At 41.7% G+C, this 18,919-nt stretch overlaps 1 protein-coding gene across 5 annotated transcripts in view; it reads left to right on the top strand.

The window, feature by feature from the left end:
- Positions 1-18,919, top strand: part of FILIP1 (filamin A interacting protein 1) — a 107,217-nt gene that overhangs the window by 68,082 nt on the left and 20,216 nt on the right. The window lies entirely within an intron of this gene.

The following is an 18,919-nucleotide window of genomic DNA, read 5'->3' as shown; positions in this document are numbered from 1 at the left end:
ATTTAATATCTTGTCTTTGGTACTCCTTCTACAGATTTAAGGCTAATTCATACCAGCATTTTTATGTTTTCAACTTTCATTGGCTCATCTCATGTGATAGTTTTCTGTAATTAAACTATCTTGTGAATAGTTCAACATGTGTACAAATTGTAATGAAGAAAAAACTCGTCAAAAAGTGGTTTGCATTGGGATGTACTAAGACATGATTTGTAAATGCGTACAAAATCAGAAGAGTTCAGGAGGCACCAATCCTCTGAAACTCCTGCTGTATAATGACTTGAATACATAAAGATTAGCAATCCTTTAGGATACACAATAAAACTGCTATCAAGGCAAAACTTGTTCTGGTAATGGTAACAGTAAAAACCTGTTCAAATAATTTAAACTTTATAGTTTCAGCTTTTGCATTAAAAACCATGTATTGGTTAAAATCATGGAAAATGATTTCATGTTGGAGTTTATTTAGTTCATTGTCCCTGAAGCTCTGTTCTTCCGCTAAAACAGTTGGATTGCAAGTATAGAGAAACACTGATTAATTTCTTCCAATACAGAGCCAGAGTTATGGTGGAAGGGGGGTGGGAGCAGGGACAAGATTCATGTAAGACTGCTTAAGCACTAACTTACTAAATTTGGGTTTTGTTAGCACTCCTGAGGTGTCTCCCCACATCCAACTCTGAAAATACATGACTAAAGGTACACACAGGGGATTCTTTGACCCCCTAATCTTTTTTCTACAAGCACGTTCTTTCACTCTCACAAGAGCAATTTGCTACCCTCTTCTCTCCATTCCAGCACCCCCAGCAAAGAAAGAATTGGCAAGTTTCTCAGTAGCCTGTGATAATACATTCCTCTCTGCTTCAGTCATGCTGGCACTGAGATGTTCCTTGGCTGTTCTTCTGGTGATGTAATGCTGGGACCACATCACCTGCAAAGGAAACTGATCTGCAGTTAATAAAGAGCACAGCCCTCTTGAAGCAGAAACAGGAGCACTGATGATTTCAAACATCCTCCCCACCCCCCTTCAGCCCCATTTCCACCACTTTTTGTGCTTTTGTTATTCCGGTTCCTTCTCTCCTCTTTCCCATGAGAAGCTAGCCCTGATTCTTTCTTCATTTTCATTTTGCTCCACTTTATTTCATATACATGAGATGCAGCTAAGGGTGCGGAAATGTCTGTGGAGGCCTGCATTCTGAGAAAGATGTCCCCCCCTCAAGGCACTTCAGTTATTCAGGTGTGTGTGTTGTGTGTGTGTGTGTGTGTGTGTGAGAATTCTGATAAGAATTAAAGCAACACAGGGAAAAAAGCTGTTGATTAGTTGATGCTTATGCAAAGTATATCGAGTGTGATTCTGACTGTCAATCCACACAATTTAGAAAGTAACACACTTTCTCTTTGAATTGCTGACCTTCATGCTGCTGTACAGCAAACTATTTCTGAAAGTTCAGTTTCACATGGGTGGTGATGGGGGCGAGTGAGAAGGATAAATGCTTCCTTAGACAAATGAATCCCCTTCCTTCCTGCCTGCAATTGCTGATATCTGTTGCTTCTTGTCAGAAAGACATTCTTAACATGCTCAGTGTTTTATTTTATTATCATGAATGTATCTATCTGTCTATCTAGAGAGAGATTCCCTGTCATTTCAAAGATAACAGGCTTCTTTCCAAGCTAGTGATGTGCAGAGCTCACCTCCCCCCACTCTGTGTGTGTGTGTGTGTGTGTGTGTGTGTGTGTGTGTGTGTCTGTGTGTGTGTGTGTGTGTGTGAGAGAGAGAGAGAGAGAGAGAGAGAGAGAGAGAGAGAGAGAGAGAGAGGAATCTGTAGAAACCCCTCCCCACTGCTGGGGGTGTTTGGTTGTCATCTCATTCCTGGTTCTGTTAGAAGGCTTCTACCACAGGCCACACTCCTCTGTAACAAATAACCCACCCAGCATACAAGTAAAATCAGCTGTATTAACTTCGGGCAAAATACCTATAGGATATGAGTGTTAACAGAAAACAAACCAGTTTTCACTCTTCAGAAATCTAATATGGGACAAATACACCCCTGCCCCATGAAAAATCTCCTGTACCATGCCACCTCTCTCGGTCTGGAGCAATTGCCACAGTTTAAAAGCAGTTTGATGGTGATGGGAGTGTCTGCTCTTCTAAACACACACACACACACACACACACACACACACACTCTTAAACTCTTCAAACTGGACACAAGGAAGAAGTTCTGTGTTTCTTTGTCTTTTGATAGTACTACTTCCCCAACCCCCTTCTGGGATGCACACCTTAACATGGTGAGAGGGTTTGAGAGTGTCGGGGAAGCTGAGAGCAATGTTGTCAGGAGACCGGACTGTCTCCCTGGGCTGTTCTTCTAGCAGGGTCACCCAAGGCAGGATGGTCAAGGTGGAGAAAGCAGATTAATATGCAGCCACCCTCTTCAGGAGCAGTGGTTACATCAGCAGAAGAGAAGGGGTATCTCTAACAATGATGGGGCAGAAGAACTGCTGAAGGGCAGCTACTGGCAGCAGCGGTAGCTGAAGGTGACACTGGTGGAGGATATTTTGCAGACAATGGCAATCATGCTAAAGCTAACTCTAGTTTGTACTGCACAGAAGAAGGCAATGGTCAACCACTTCTGAATCTTCTTACCTTGAAGATCCCATGATGAAACAATTCAAAATGAAACAACAAATAATGCTAGAAGATGAGACCCCCAGGTTGGAAGGCACTAAACAAGCTATTGGGGAAGATCAAAGGACAAGTATGACTAGTGTTGTAGTTAATGACAAAATTAGCTCAAAGCCAAAAGAAAGTTAAGTGGCTGGTATGCCCAGAGAGGAAAGTCTGACACTGCACAGCACATACCATTGGAACATGAGAAGTATGAACCACAGCAAACTGGAAACTATAAAGCAGAAAGTACATTGCAGTACTTGGTACAAATGAAAGTTGACTAGAATGGGACATTTTCAGTCAGACAAACACAAAGTGTTTTACTCCCGAAATGACAAACTCAGAAAAATGGAGTAGCTCTAATACTGAGGCAAGACAGTAAATCTTCAGACAGTAAGGCTATAATGCAAAATCCAACCAAATAATACAATCAGATTTGTGGAAAACCTATCAACATGACCATCATTCAAATATATGCTCCAACAACAGATGCTGAAGAAGAAATTGAGAACTTTTATGCAGGTGTTCAAGAGGAAATTGATAACACACCAAAACAAGATCCTAAGTGATTGGAACACAAAAGTAAGAGCAATGCAGAATCAAATGCTGTAGGGCAATTTGGCCTAGGGATCAGGAACAAAAAAGAATGACTTAAAAAATTCTGTGAAGCCAATGCTCTGTTTATCACAAACACATATTTCAAGCAACCAGTCAGACAACTATGTACATGGACATCACCAAATGGCCAGTATAGAAATCAAATAGACCAGTGATGGCAAACCTTTTAGAGACCAAGTGCCCAAACTGCAACCCAAAACCCACTTATTTATCGCAAAGTGCCAAAACTGCAATAAAACCTGAAAACTGAGGTTTTAGTTTAGAAAAAACAACTCACAGCCAGTCCAAGCAAAAAACAAAATATCCTTGGCAGTGCACTGACCGGCGATGTGAAAGCGCGGATGAGTCGCAGCTAATGAGTCATGGCTCGTGACATCATCACCTGGTGCCGCTACTCCTTTCCGAGCATGTACATGGCCCCCATGTGCACTGTTATCCAATGCTTGGCTGCTGGGGCGATGCTGGGGCAGCTTGGTTCGCATGCCGACAGAGAGGGGTCTGCGTGACCGCTGTGGCACACATGCCATAGGTTCACCACCACTGGCCTAACCCTACCCTGCTGCACTCCCCTAACCCTAATATAGGGGTGAGATACTGTTGAAAATAGGGCAGTTTTGAAAAACCCTTCCTTGAGTAGCTTTTTCTGCACAGCTCATCATTTGTGCCCATTCTAAAAACATTCCAACCATCAAAATCATGCCAGGACACCTTGTTTTTCTAACCCTAACCCAGTGATGGCGAAGCTTGTAGAGACTGAGTGCCCAAACTGCAACCCCAAACCCACTTATTTATAGCAAAGTGCCAACACTGCAATAAAACCTGAAAACAGCCAGTCCAAGCACACACACACACACACACACACACACATATATGTATATCTCCTTGGCAGCACACTGACCAGCCATGCAAAAGCCCAGACAAGTTGCGGCTAATGTGTTGTGGCTTGTGACATCATTGCCTGGCACCACGACTCCTTTCCGAGCATGCGCATGGCCCCTATGTGCACTGTTATCTGATGCTCGGCTGCTGGGGAGATGCTGAGGTGACTTGGCTTGCATGCCAACAGAGAGGGCTCTGTGTGCCCACTGTGGCACGTGTGCCATAGGTTCACCACCACTGAAATAAACTATGTAATTTGAATGAACAGGTAGAGAAGCTGTATTCTCACTGCCAAAGACAGCCAGGAGCTGATGGCAGTAGTGACCACAAACTCTTAATATAAAGCTGAAAAAGATCACCAACAGAAATATAGTCCCAAAGTACAACATGAATAACACCTCTGAGGAATTTAAACTCTATGTAAAGAACAGATTTGCATTACTCAACATAACTGACCATGAGCCAGATGCTGTGGACTGAATTCAGAGACATTATTAGGGGAGAAGTCCAAATGACAATTCCTGTAGCAACAAGAAAGAAAAGGCCTAGATAAATGACAAAGGAAACACAGCTGCTAAGGACAGGCAAGAAGCAAAAGGAAAGGTGACAGAAATGGGGTCAAAATTCTAAATGCAACTTTTCAGCAACAATCATGTAGAGACAAAAAGAAATGTTACAATGATCAGGACAAAGAAGTAGAAGAGAGCAGCAAAAGAGGCAAAACAAGAAACCTCTTCTAGAAGATCCAAGAAATCAAAGGAAAATTCAAACCTATATTAAGAATTCTAAAAGACAGACAAGGGAACTTATTAATTGACTTGGAGAAAATAAAGAGTAGGTGATAAGAATATATGGAAGAACTCTATAGAAAAGATGAAAGAATGACAGATTTATTCAAAGAGGAATCCTATGAGGAAAAGCCTGCAATATTGGAAAGTGAAGTCAAAGCTTCTCTGAAAGCACTTGCAATGGATTAAGCACCTGGAATAGATGGGATACCAGAAGAACTATTCCAGGCTGCAGAAAACAAATCCTAAATATGGAAACAACAAATACAGAAAACAATGCCAACAAATACAGAAAACAAAACAATTGCCCAGAGACTAGAAACATTCGATATACATTCTAGTTCCCAAGAAAGATGCAAAAGAGTGCAGCATCTCTAGGACCATTGCATAAATTTTCCATGCAAGCAAAGTGTTGCTTAAAGTGTTGTAACAAATAATACTACCCTATATGGAGTGAGAAATAGTGGATATTCAAGTTGGATTCCAAAAAGGAAGTGGTACTAGAGCTCATATTGCAAATGTACAGGAACAGCAACAAGTTTCAGAAGAATAGAAGTCTATACTTTATAGACTACAGCAAAGCCTTTGTGCAGATCACAAGAAGCTATGGATGGTCCTGGAAGAAATGGATGTGTCTCAGCACTTGATTGCCCTGATGCGTAACTTGTATCATGGACAAGAAGTTAGAGCTAGGACAAAATATGGGGAAACAGAATGGCTTCCCATGGACAAAGGTATAAGACAAGGATGTACGTATTTTATCTTCCTATCTGTATGTGGAACCTATTATAAGGAAAGCTGGATTAGAACCAGAGGAAGGAGTGAAAATTGGTGGAAGACAAAGTGATGATTTAAGATATGGAGATGACACCATACTACTGGCAGAAAGTAACAATTACATGAAACAACTCCTGATGAGAGTGAAAGAAGAAAGTACAAAAGCAGGAGTCCAACTGAAATATTAAGAAAACAAAAACCATGACCACAGAAGAATTACATAACTAACTGTTAACAATGATGGCGTTGAAATTGTGAAAGATTTTCCATATCCCAGCTCAGTTTTCAGTTCAATGAGGAAACAATAAGGAAACTAGCAAAGATCATCAAGTCTAAGAAGATTTCATTGGAGAACAAGACTGAGATCATCTATACTATTGTATGCCCAATCAGTATGTATGGATTTGAAAGCTGGACAGTAAAGAAGGCTGACAGGAAGAAAATGGATGCACTTGAAATCTGGTGCTGGAGGAGAGCTTAGCAAATATGCCAGACTAACAGAAATACCAAGGAGTGGGCCCTAGATCAAACCTAGCCAGAACTTTCCCTATAAAACAAAAATGACAAAACTGAGGCAGTTGTACTTCCGACACATCATGAAAAGGCAAGACTCACATGGGAAGAGAATCATGCTAGGAAAAGTTGAAGACGGAAGAAGAGAAGGAAGACCAAATATGGGATGGATTGAATCCATAAAGGAAGTCACAACCTTGACTTTAAAAGATCTGATCAGGGCTGTTGTGGAAAGGACATTTTGAGGGCTTTCATTCACGGGGTGACCATAAGTTGGAGACTACTTGCTGGCACATGACAACAACATCAACCTCTTCAACACCACTTGAAGGTCAAACCACATACAGCAGCACCAACCAACCTAGGGCCTTCCAAATTTGCCGGCCTGAAGCTCCCATAATTTGCAGCCTGCATGAGCAATAATGGGAGCTGTATGCCAACATTTCTGGGGAGCGCCAGATCAGGCGAGGCATGCATATAACAATATGAAGGGCTGCATGCAAACGTGACATTTGGTATTTCTGTTGTACCAACTAAAGATGAGATGTGCCATTCATTCCTTTATTGTGTGATACATAAATTTTCTTTCTATATCTACAAAATATTTAGAACTCTTTTATTTGCTCACTGCCTTTTCTGCCTTGGTTTGAAAGTTTGATCTAGAAGGATGGTAGGGGCAGGATAGCAGAGTGACATATTGTGGGAATCCATTGCAGTGCAGTTATCACTCAATTGACCATCCTCTGCTCTTGACAAAATTGGCAAGAGAAGAGGAACAATATAACCTTCTGAGAGTTCTGGCAAAAAATGCAGTCCTCTTTCATTGCTGCTGTACATTATTGGCAAATATACATTACTGGCAAATACTAGGTTTTGTCTACTTTTTCTCAGGGATATCATCAATATGTTAAATGTCTTGCATATGACTGAGGATACACAAACAAGGGAAAGGAAGTGAATGATAGAAACAGGGTTAAACTTGAAAGGAATTCCTACTAATAGCACTGAGAGGTTTTCCAGTTGCTCTGATAATTTAGAAACTGGTAAATAAAACAGCAAGACAAAGTCTTAGTTCAGCTATGTTTAGGTCCAGGAGTTGACCTTTAAGACTTACAGAATCCAGCAAGAAGAAACTTGGTTTCACACTTCTGTGTGAGTTAAGCATCTGTCACAAAGAAGGCATAAGTACAGGGAAAGGCAACCTCTAATCTGAAGAGGTTGCCCATCTGGTCCATTAGATTTCCTGAATTCTTCTGGATGTCAGGCTTGCTCTCCAAGGGGAAGACTTGGTCTTCCAATGGGGAAGCTACTTCACTTGTCCAGTGTTTTCTCCCCAGTAGGAGAAGATGTGGGACAGGTGAAATGACTTCACTGTGTGTGGTTTTTTCCCAATGGAAAAAAGACCTATATGCAAGGAAGCTGGTGCCCAGTGGATGTTCCAGGAAGATGCTCTTTTTCCTGTACCCGACAGGGATCCAGGAGCCATACATCCTGATGTCCTTGGCCTGTGTGGGACTGGAGGAAATACTCCAGACTACCACCCCATGGTGGTTTATAACTGTAACCAAATGAGGAAAGAAAAAATATGTCAGGCCACAGACCTGAAACATTTTAGTAAGACAAACCATTGCTTTGTGGAAGTACAGGAACTGTGGAGGATGCATGTTCTGTCTCTGGTATCTGCAGTTAAATCAGGGAGCAGAATGCCTGCTTGAGACTCTAGAGCTGGAGTAGGCAACCAGTGGATCTCCAGATGTCGTTGAATTGCAACTCCTGTCAGCCCAGGCCAGCATAGCCAGCCTAGCCGATGGTGAGGGAGCATGGGAACTGCAGTCCAACAGTAACTGAGAGCCACAAGTTGTCTGCTGCTGCCCTGGAGCACTGCTGACTGTCAGAGTAAGCACTGCTTGGCTAGATAGATGAATCGTCATCTTGTAATGTTGCAAGGACAGTGGCTTGCAAGGGTATTGCCCAGGTTTTTCTTTATTAGTATCAAGTAAAAAAGGAAAGGATTCTCTAATCTGTTTTTACTTTAATGTGTTTAGTGCTTCTGAGCATTGTGTGACTCCTCTTTTAAAATAGCAGGATGTGGTAATCTTGGTCATGTGGTCTAGACATCCAAGGTTATTTGGGGGTTCATGTCAACTTAACACTGGAGAATAACTATGTTTTAGTGTTTGCCGTCCACTGAAACTATTCCAAAACTAAGGTACAGATGTGCTTTTAGTCATACAAGCAGCACTGCAATCCTCTTCTTTCATGAAGGCCCTGTAGCTTTAACTGTGTTGTGACTGAAAGAATTTAACCAAGAATGTAGAAAGCTGCTGTTGAATAGCCATTGAACAGAGAGAGCCTGTGATCCAGAGAAAAAAGTGGATCCATGTTTCTGCTTACCAGATTAAAAGGTTATTCTGGATCCATGTTTCCATTTTAGAAAGTTGCCCCGAGCAGGATCCTCATGATATGTGCAAACAGTATTTCTCTCTGAGGCCTGAAAAACTTGGAGTCCTGCACTGAGCAAGGGTTGGATCCAATGGTCTTCTGGCCCCTTCCTTCCAACTCAACTATTCTGTGATTCTTTCCATACCCCCCCCCCCCCAAACAAAAAGATCTGTTGGGTGAAATAAGCTGGAATGGAAACCTTTTTCTGCTGGTTTCTAATCCAGAGATGTGCTCCTTCGCTATTACTGAAAAAGTCAAAAGCTTGGGGACATCAGAGATAGAAGAATCTAGCTTCAGAAGGCCCAAGGAAACACCTATTGTGTGAGTGTGGCTTCAGACCTCAGCCCCTCTAAAGTAGCAACTGAAGCTGGCATTTTATACCGAAACATTTATGCTGTCAGCCATACTATTAGGTAGAGTGAGATGGTTGACTCAGACAGTATATGCCGGGGGGATATGGGAGCTCAGCCCCCTGGACCCCCTCTGAGCCATGACCCCTGAGTGCTCTGTGGTGCTGCATGAGACAGAGCACATTGGTGAGGTAGCGGAGAACAGCTCTGAGTGTGCCGGGGGGCTAGCTGTATGCCCCCTGAGCTGGCCTGCTGCTGCCTTTGGGTGCAGAGGAGGAAGGCGGCCTGCCCTCAGTTAAAGTATCATTTAGTTGTTCCTTCTGTCAGCTTTTATATATGAAATGAGGCCCTTCATGTTGTCCCTCGCCTCAAGCAGCTAAATGTCCTGGGTTGGCTTCTTGCAATGAAAAGGCTTGGTGAAGAGTTAGATGTCAGCCGTTTGTGTGTTCTTCTACAACCCCTGTGAAAATGTAAGATGCAGTGTCAAAGTAGTACTTTAAAGCAGCCTGTTAAAATGATAGGTTGGGGATGATAACCAGAGTATGGAAGAAAATGGTCAATTTACACTGAAAGTGATAACCTCCATTAGGCTAGCCTTGGGTTGTAACTCATAATGGTTTTTTCTTGATAGTCAGTGTTGTGAAGGTTCTTCTGATAGAGTGGATTTTTGGGTGGGCATTGTGTTTCAAAACCCTAGCCCCAACCCTATCCATGTTCAGAGAGAAAGAAGTCCTGCATTTCCCAGCATGGCTGGCTGGGGAAAACCAGAAATTGTAAGACTTGTTGCTGTCTAAACATGCATAGGATTGTGCTCTAAGAATATGATGTGTGGGCTGGCCAAAAGTAGAGAAGAGAATGGACACTGGCAGTTTCAAAATGCCAGGTATTTTTCTGTTTATGTGTCCTTAGCATATTAATTGCTGTGGGAGTGGGTAGCAGATGTTGCTGGTATTTTCAATGATTAAAGGGCTAAAGTGTTCTAAATTGTATTGTGCAGGTGGTACTAACTTCTGTACTACTACAATACACAGAACGATTTGTGAAAGTGAAAAGTTTAAACATGAAAAACAAGCTTTGGGTAGGATGCTGCCATGTATGGGTTCTGTCGTATAGAGGCAGTCCCTGAGTTACAAATGTCCGAGTTATAATCACTACTTATAAAGTGCCATGAAGTCCATTCATTTTTAAAAAATTGCTGCAGAAAATCTTCATCTCCACAGAGAGAGAGGAAGTGAAAGGGGAGAGAGGGAGTCCTCCAAAGTAGGCCTTCCTGCCCTGCTCATCTGAAGAGGAAAATCGCCATTTTCTTGCTGCGAAGAGGAGGCACTGGTGGGTTGGGGGAATAGAGATATTCATGGTTTTTCCACTTCCATGGGGGGTCCTGTCCCCCAACTTCTATGAATGTGGAGGGCCAACTATATGTGATCTGACTTACATACAAATTTGACTTAAAGATGGCTTTCTGTTTTCTTAAGAACAGAACTTATTTGTTATCCGGGGACTTGCCTGTATATGGGGGTGAGGAACTTGTTGCACTCCAGAAGTTGCTGGGCTGCAACTCCCATCAGCTGTAGGTAACATAGATAACAAAGGATGATGGGAGTTGTTGTCCATCAAGCACATGTTGTCTGCCACTGAGCTGATGAAGTCATTGCATCTTCACCCTTGGGTGTGATTGATGGCCTGTTTGTTTTGAGAGCTTTAGCTTGAGTCAGGTGTGTGACTGGTATCTACTCAGCTGTAAGTCCCACTTAGTTCAATGGGACATAGAGTACATGTGCATAGGATTGCCCCGTAAGTGACTGCAATGTACCATTCTAGTGAATAAGAGCTTTGCTTTCATGGAGAAAGACACATGAAAAAGGTACAGACTTCAAAAGTTGCCTCAACACCATCTGCTCCTATGTTCAGTGAAAAAAACGAACTCTCTTCAGTAAAAGTGAAACACTTACAAAATAGTGTTTGGAGCAATTATGTTTGGTTCACCTATCATACTCCAATAATAGGTAATGCATACATATTAAGGGGTATAGGACAAATTTATATGATGAGATTTAAAAGGGCGGGAGAAGGATAGAGCCTCTGGGCTTCTCTTCATGATGGGTTTAAGCCACGGTTTTACTGAGGCTTCGTCTCCCATTTTCATTGCAAGTAGAAAAATATGTCCTTTACACATTTGGGCCAGTGGGGTTCCCATTTCTTTGCCTTCCATATATTATATTAACCAAGCACAAGGTGGTGCTGTGGTATAGCAGCACTAATGATAGCTCTGCAACTTCTCCCAAAGACTTTCTTTCAGTATTTTACAGTCTAAAATTTAATGCAAGACTTTCCTCGCTCCTAAACAAACAAATGGGAGAGGCTCTGGAGGCCGCTGACACCATGAAAGGCCCTGCAAACTTCTCTGGATGAGGGATTATGAGAGCACCATACATACCTCATATAGAGGAGCCCTCAGCCCCTCAGTTCAGAGGGGGGGAACTTTTTGGAGAGTAGTTTGTTCTGTAGCATCTGTGTGGAATGACCTGTTTTGAATAAGAGCAGTGCTTGGTGACTAAGGCCAGTTGTTCAGATTCAGTTTACTAAGTGAGTGGTTTTAGGGAATATGATGTAAGTAATATAAAATGTATAGTCTGGAATCAACACAGCTTGCAATCCTCCTTCCAGCATTCTTTTTCAAGGATATGTTGTATTTCTCTTTATTGAATACTTTCCCAAGAGGCACAATATGACTAATGCAATATACTTATATTAAAAACAGCCAGCTTTCTCTTTTCCTTTCAGTAAAAAGCAACTCTCCCCAAAAAACCTAGCAAAGAATGGGTTCTACCAACTCATTAACACCCATTATACACTGGACAGGTGGAGGTCTGACTGGTTTTACATCAAAGGGTGTTGCTAATTATCTAAAATGTCAGTCTCTGGGCATAGGAGAACTGATTTAAGACAATACTTTAATTGAATCTTTATGGAGGATGATTTGATGTTTGTATCATGTGCACTTCCATGGTAGTAGATAAACATAAATCCCAGGGGGAATGGTTGTTTGTTCTTCTCTAACAAAAGCATCTGGTTTTATTCATTGAGCCTTAAGTAATGTGCACATGGAATCTAGGGAAGTTTGTGGACGTTACCTTCACCATATTATAGCCTTGCTTTTTATCTCGAAGCAGGAACTCATATAATGTCGCAAGAGTAACATCCATGAACCTCTGTAGGCCACCACATAAGGGAGGGTTTATGTGATGCCAGGACATAGTTCTCCAACCTACTAAGACTTCGGGAACATGAGGAAATGATAATAAAGATGGGGAACATTTCCCTGATTGAGACTAAATGGTTGACACTTTTGCCAGCATGGAGGCGCAGTCATGGGAGAAGTGTTGACCGAATGAATTTCTTGCTGTCATGGAACTGTTCAAGGCCCAAAAGTAGGGGAAAAGTAGGGCGGCCTAATGTTCAGAGAACAGTTGGAACTGTTACCGCTACAAAACTTCCAAAAGGAACTTGAATGAAAGATAGTTGAGCCCACTCACCAGTCTGGGAAAAATGCAGTTGTCCGTGTACTCTCAGGGTACATGAATCTATCCCAGTGATAGTACTGCCTAAACCAAGATGGTGTCTGGTGGGATTTCCATCACATCAAAGCATTTCATCCTGCACAAAATAGATGTAGGCAGGACTCATTTGTGGGGCAGTTCTAAAAGATCGAATGTCAAGGCACAGCTGCCCCTGAAATACAAACAATTCTATACTGGGATGCTGGCTTTATTTTCAATTAAAAAGATAAAATCTGGCAAACTAAAATCACGTACCCAGCTTCGTTGTGAGTTATAAGCAGTTTCTGGAAGGGCACATATTGAAGTTGGTTAACCTGATCTCTGTTTGGGAATGGCAGTGCATCGCCGATGTAGTTGGTATGATAAATTATTTCTAAAAGAAAGCATTATCTCTATTGAAAGTGGGGGGGGGGCGATACATGTAGGGGCCTATTTTGATTTGGTTTTTGCCTTGTGCAGTATTTAAGATGGAATTCCTTTATAGCTGAAAAATGGTTTATTTTCATGCTATATGATTTCAGCTTTTTATGCTGATTCAGAAAGGATGGCCAATTGCAGCTTTAACACATGTTGAATAGAACTGGCTGGAGTTCAATTAGTTTATAAGGGGGAAATGGAGGGGGAGCGAATCTACTTCTCTTGTACCTCCTTTCCCCTATTTTATTTTATTTTAATTCTGCTAAGCCTTTCTCTAGCCAGCATTTTCCCTTGCTTTCTGAAGTGGTGAGGCTCCACCCCCCCCCCAACCCCTCACGGCCCAAAGTTAAATCTGCACAATAATGAACCATATAAGGGAGGGATGACATCATCAGTGAGTGGTCCCAAGCTGTTTTGCACAACATTCACCTTTCATTGTTCTGATGACATGGCTGGAATGTGATGGCTAATTCCCTGTAGAGCAGAGGCTAAGTAGGGCCTGCAGAGTAGCAAACTCTTGCAAAGAGGGGAAGGGAGAAGGATAGAAAGTGCTTCAAATTAGAAGGTAAGAAGACCACACGCTGCTTTGTTTTGCAAATGTTCTTTCTTGTACGTGCATCTCTCCCCCCCCCCCCCCGTTAATGGTTTTACTTGGCAGAAGACTCAGTTGGGAGCATATAACAGTGCAAAGTGCAGGCATGTGCTTAGTTAAAGGGGCAAACAACACTGTAGCTTTAACTGCACAACTCAGATCTGTGTGTAGCTGCTGCCTTGGTGAGAGAGAACTATCTGGCATCACAACTAGGATATCAGCTTGACAAGGTAATTTGTATGGAAAGTTGTGGTCTTTTTTGCGAATCAAGAGATGCTGTCAAAATGAATCTTTCCTTAGAGTTTTCTTGTGGTCTAACTTTTATTTCCCTCTGCAGAAGCCAGTTTCTGAAAAATCTTTTCAGAAATCCTCAGCCAGAAAGCTTCTCTCAGATATTAAATCTTCTGTTTCACACTGTCACAGACTCTGAGCCTTTTCTGATTTCTCTTGATTAACTTTGTGCTGTTGACTTCTTGTCATGCATTTGAGAATCATTTGGCCTCTATAAGCATTTTGTATGGTGAATATGTTACGCAATTAATATGAACATGTAAGGAGATGCAAGTAGTGCATTTGAATCAAGTAAGTTTCCCTGTTACTCTAAAATAGGATTATTTAACAGCACTGAATTCAAGGAAAGTATGTCATGTCACAGGTGACTATTTTTTGTAAAATGACTTCTGGTTCCAATGAGCTGAAATAGTATTATTTGTATTTTCTTTGACACTGTTTTTGGAGAAGGTAAATTGTGCTACTCCAAAGTCCCAGAGTTCTGAATCTGTTCCAGGACACAGTTCCAGTGTGATGCAGCCCCATTCCTGAAGCTAAGCAGATCTGGTTAAGATCAGTGCCTGGATGGGAGACCATTTTGAACACCCCTCCTCCAGGTACACTGCCATGAGCCCTGTGGTGGAAGAAAGGCAGGATATGAATATAATTAATGCCAGTGACTCAAAGTAATTTTGTCTCCATAAAAACACTGGGCACAAAATGGGACTGCTTACCTAGTATATCATAGAAGAGGAGAGCTGGAAGGGGCCATGAAGGCCATTGGGTCTAACCCCCTGCTGTTGCAGAAATATATATATGTATGTATACATGTAATATACATGATTGCAGTCATGTGTCCCAGGTCAAAGGACTGTATATTCTTTACCTTAGTAATCTTCACCTCAACTGCATAAGTGGAACCAGTGTGTTGTGGTTGTTTCCATAGGGTTTCCATATTGAAGACTGAGGACTAAGGTTGAAAGAATACCCTAAGGCCACCCAACACATTTGTAAATTAGGAGATATTTGATCTAGAAATGTCATCACCCAGTAAATGTACAGTACCCAAATATATTATGCTTTCCATAAAGGTATTAATTTTACATGGTGTGTGTGTTATACATATCCAGTTAGATTGTATATACAGGGTTTGTACCCTAAGGTGACTCCATCATGCTCAAGTAGCTTTTCACTACTTGTTTGGAACTGAATATAGGCAGTTTCTGGGTTATGATTGAGTTCCGTTCCTGAGAAAACAGAAATGCATCCTTTAGTCAAATTTGTACATAAGTCAGTTCACCTGTAGTCAGCCCTCCATATACATGGGGGTTAGGGGTGCAAGACCCTTATGAAAGTAATAAAACCACAAGCATCTCTAGGCCCCTACCCAAACTCACCAGTGCTGCTTCTTTGAAGCAAGGAAATGCCAGAGAGATTTCCCTCTCCAGATGGATGGGGCAGGAAGGCCTGGTCTCCCTCTCTCCCCTTTTGCTTCCTTTCTCCCTATGGTAATGCTTTGGAGGCCCTCCCTCTCCCCTTTTCCTTCCTCTCTCTCTATGATGATGACTATTTTCCACAGTAGTTTTTTAAAAAAATAATACGCTTTATGGCAGTTCATTCATAAGTGCGGGTTGTTCATAACTTGAACGTTTGTAACTTGGGGACTGCCTCTAGTTTAAAAATGCTCAGGAAGCTTAAACCATATTTAAACCATATACCATAGTGGCTTATAGCATGCTTATTGTACAACAGAACACATTCACAGAGCAAAAAGACCTACAAATCTCAGCATTCCTCAGCCAGCCATGCTTGGAGTACTAGGCCCTTTTTTCTGTCTAAACAGGCATAGGCTTGTGCCTGTGCTTGGCCAATGAGAAAAACTTTCAGCAATTTCAAAGTCTAGGGATGCTGGCAGCTTCTGAATGACTGTGTCCGAGAAGGAAATTAGGTTTGTTTTTGTTATGTACCATCAAGTCATCTCCAACTTATGGCTGCCCTCCACCATGTCCTATCCTTATCAGACCTGCTCAGCTCATAAACTCAAGGCTGGGACTTCCTTTGTGGAATTGATCCATCTCATATTTGATCTTCACCTTTTTCTCACTTCAACTTTCCCTAGCATTGCTGTCTTCTCTAGTGAGAATTGATGTTCCATAATCTTGAGCCCCTCTTTGTTTTGGATTCAAGCTTGAATGTCTCATTCCATGTTGGGTGAAATTCTTTGTTGCAACACCTTGAGCATCACTTGGCTTTTGGAAGAAATTTGTGTAATGGTCCTATGGTTGTACTCGTTAGCATCTCCTTTTTAGGGGATTAAATGTTTATTGAACATTTCCGGTCTGTGAGCTATTGTTTTAGGAAGTTAAGTAGAAACTTGAAAAGGGGCAACAGATTAAAAACTCATTCCAGATGAGACTTCCGTGGTGTAGTAACTGCCTTATTTGTAGCATTTTACAGGGAGGTTCAGAGGATGTTGGCTTCCGTAGGTACCTTCCTATGTGTTCCCACTTCCACCTTTTTTTCTGACTATAAGAATGGTTAAAGAGGGAAAGCTGGAATAGCAGCACAGTGCATTTTATTTGGTAGTGGTAGGACATTCATACCTGTCTGGAAGTATCCTCGGAGTTAAACTATTTGGAAATTCACCTGGTACCTGTGTCCTGATCAAGCAAAGGAGAATCAAAGGAGGGTTCTGCATGAGTAGCATTTGCTAGATTTTATTTATTTATTTATTTATTAAAACATTTCTATGCCGCCCCTTGCCGAAGCCTCGGGACGGCTCACAACATAGAAAAAATACACAATAAATTAAAACAATAACAATTAAAATATATACATTAGAATAAAATAAGCCGCCCTGGCCAAATAAAATTCAATAATATTAATATTTAAAATGCTGCCTAAATAAAAGGGTCTTTGCCTGGTGCCAAACAACAAATAACGACGGCGCCAGGTGGACCTCTCTGGGGAGCGCATTCCATAACTTAGGCGCCACCGCTGAGAAAGCCCTCCTCTGAGTAACTACCCTCCTAATTTCCTTCACTGAGGGCTCCCGGAGGAGGGCCTTTCCCGCTGATCTCAGGGGGCGGCTGGGCATATATAGATCAGGAATTTTGTTTATAAACTCAGTGCATGTCTAAATGCACATGAAAATGAATGACTGTTCATCTTTCTCTGGAAGCTGTTGGTCCAATTTATATTACCTTCAACTGGATGCAAATTTAGCTGTTCATCCTATTTTAACATCAGGTAAAGGCAAGGCACTTCACTTTGGATTTTACGATACTTAGAAATTGACCACTTGTGTCAAAATAATATACAGTTTATTGAATACAATGGAAAAATATAGGTGCAGAACATAAACAAAGGAAAACTTACACTTGTCTTTTCTGTGGCCATGTGATTTCTCTGAACAGGCCAAGGGATGCTTTGAAGTTGCAAAGCTGCTTGGGCAAGCGACACACAAATGCCTTTCCCCAGGCTGCAAACCAAAACAACGCCTCTTGAGTCTGTCAGCATATGCACAGGCTCCAACCCACCCCCATTTTCTGGGAGTGAAGCTGCTTCAGTAAGGGAACCAGCTTTGGTCTCACAGCAAAGGCAGCCCTTCGGTTCGGAACGAGTGGGGAAGGGAGCTGCAAGGCAATTACCTTTGTGGGTGCTCTTCCTAACAAACTGAAGACCCTGGCAGGCCTTCAAAAAACTCTTCTGGCTTTTGGACCCTGGAAAACGTCACTATACCACCTGTTACATCTCCATTTCCTACCCATGCAGTGCACGTCCACATGTAAATGTATGGTGCAGCTAGTCCTGCATAGATCACCCTTTTTAAAGCACGTGCAGAGCCAGCTTTGGGCACACGTGCTTTCCCCTACATCAGGGGCCCTCAGACTTTTTAAACAGGGCCAGTTCACTGTCCCTCAGACTGTTGCAGGGGGTGGACTCTAATTTGAAAAAAATATGAACGCATTCCTATGCACACTGCACATATCTTATTTGTAGTGCAAAAAACAGGAAAACATACATTATTTAAAATGAAGAATAAGTTAAATCAACATAAACTTATTAGTATTTCAATGGGAATTATGGGCCTGCTTTTGGCTAAAGAGATGGTCAATGTCGGTTCCATATTTGTCCCTGCTAGGCATTATAAGTGGTGCAAGTGTGCATCAGTTAGTCTGGAGCTGGTTGGAGATTTCAGATGTTTCATTCGGGGAAAAAGTCTGTTCACAGACATAGGTCTTGCCAAAGATGGTTGCCATTTTGAGTGCATGGTTCCTGAGATTAAGATACTGTATGTCTCAGAGGGGAGAGATGCATAGAAATTAGTAAGGCTGCTTGACTTGAATGTGTCTTTCAGAGAGTCACAATCTAAAATCTGGTATATCAGACAAACAGCTCTTTCCTTGTACTGCATGAAAAAGTAATTGTAAGTCCACTGTTCTTTGAATATCCTGCACTCAGAGTCAGTTTTTCTTTTTCTTGACACAATTGTTTCCTAGGGTTTCAAAATAGCTATTACTAAAATACCAATAAATACAGCGCTACAAAAACAATATCCCAATACTGACCCCCCAGAAACATGTCCACAGACACAGAATCAGTAGAGTACAGACACCCCAGAAACGTGTCCACAGCTACACAATGAGTATAAAACTGATATGATTAGGACCATTTCTGCAGAGAACAATCATAAGCTCATCATGAGCACAGAGCTCATTTACATATGTGGTAGTGTGATCCACAGGAGATTGCTTTTTGGAAAGAATGGACAGGCAGTGATGAAGTGATCTGTCACCTCCACACCACCTGTTTTAACCACCATCTCCAATAGCAATCAAATGACACTAATAATTCTGCACTCACATCAGTGCACACCCATAGAAATACATGATTTGTGGCATCCTACATCAAAATTTGCATTACAATTTATTTTTCATGAGCAAAAATGAGGAGAGATGGTGGGGAGCAACTTCTGAATCTGCTAAAAATTACGATTTTTTATTTAAAAAATATAAATCAGCTTTAAAAAAAGAGAAACTCACTGAATA

This window comes from Varanus komodoensis, unplaced genomic scaffold (genome assembly GCF_004798865.1).
Source record: "Varanus komodoensis strain SLA01 unplaced genomic scaffold, ASM479886v1 scaffold12, whole genome shotgun sequence".
Lineage (NCBI taxonomy): Eukaryota > Metazoa > Chordata > Lepidosauria > Squamata > Varanidae > Varanus > Varanus komodoensis.
Note: the sequence above shows the minus strand (reverse complement) of the source record. Positions and strands in the feature narration are given on the sequence as shown.